Here is a 1346-nt window from a genome sequence, read left to right as displayed (position 1 = left end):
TTTTAAGGCCTTAGTTTTCTTTTCTAAGTCCTTAGTTATTCATTTGTTTAGTTCCAGAAGTTTTTCTTCCTCTGATTTCTTAAGTGTGGTGATGCGAGTGTTTTCCTTAGCAAGTTTGGCTTTTTCTTCGGTTAGAAGATCAGTTTCTCTTTTGTGGAAACTTGTTTCTTTTTCTGTTTTTAGTCTTTCAGATTTTTCAAAATTTAATTCTCTTTCAATTTAAAGAAATCCTCTGAAATTTTTATCACCCTTAACTCTAGCTCAGATGGAGCAGAGTTGGTTTTATTGGAAGTAGACTCACATACCTGATAATCAGAGTCGGACGTGGATTCTGCTGCAGATTTGGGCATCAAACAGATGAGTGCTTTATCTTCTTCATCAGATGAAGAGTCGGATACCCAATTTTCTTTCTCAGCCATTAGGCTTCGCTCTCTTGAATTGTACTTGTACTTATTCATGTAGTAATCGGCATCCTTCACCAATCGTCCTCTGCACTCTTTTGAAAAATGACCAATTTTCCCGCATCCGAAGCAGCGAAGGTCATTTTTCCATCCGTTTTTATCTACCTTCTTATCCTCCCTTTTGTCCTCTCTCTCTCTTCTCTTTCATCTCTTCTTTCTTCCCTCTGATAGAATTTCGATGGTTTCTTCACTTGGTATAACTGGTACTTCTCCTTCTTGAAATCTCTTCGTTTATGGGGTCTCTTGATGAACTTCTTTTGGAACTGTCTTGTAATCAAGGCCAGAGACTTAGCAAAGGCATTGATATAATCATCTGATTCAGATGACTCGTCTTCAGATTCTGATTCTACCACCATTGCTTTTGTTAGGACCTTTAGATTCAGCTTATGATATTAACCAAATACTCTRGATGATCTTTAAGAACAATAACAGTGCAGCGGAAACAGTATAAGAACAAACAGAGTAGTTAATCAATCAAGAACACAGATGATGAATATGAAGAACACGAGAGAATAGCTTCAAATGATTTTCAATTCTATTGAAACTATTGACAATTACAATACGGGAAGCACACGGAATTACAAAGACCTAAGCTGCTATTTATACTAGTTCCTAACGGCTTTTCTGACATGACCTAGACAAGTGAAATGATCTAAGCCGTTCAAATAAAGAAGATTACAAACCTAGTCATGTGATAAGCACGTGCAGCTAACAAACCTAAGTAAAGCAGTGAGAAGTGGTTCTTCATAGAAGATAAACTGCAGACCCTCTGTGAGCCATCCTAGAGGCTCTGCTGGATATGACTTGTAAGCACTTGATTCCAGAGGATCAGTTTCCAGAACCTCTGTGAGAGACAACAGAGGTTCTGTCATTCTTGACTTGTAC

This window comes from Cynara cardunculus, assembly GCF_001531365.2.
Source record: "Cynara cardunculus var. scolymus isolate 2C chromosome LG 3, CcrdV1, whole genome shotgun sequence".
Classification (NCBI taxonomy): domain Eukaryota; kingdom Viridiplantae; phylum Streptophyta; class Magnoliopsida; order Asterales; family Asteraceae; genus Cynara; species Cynara cardunculus.
Note: the sequence above shows the minus strand (reverse complement) of the source record.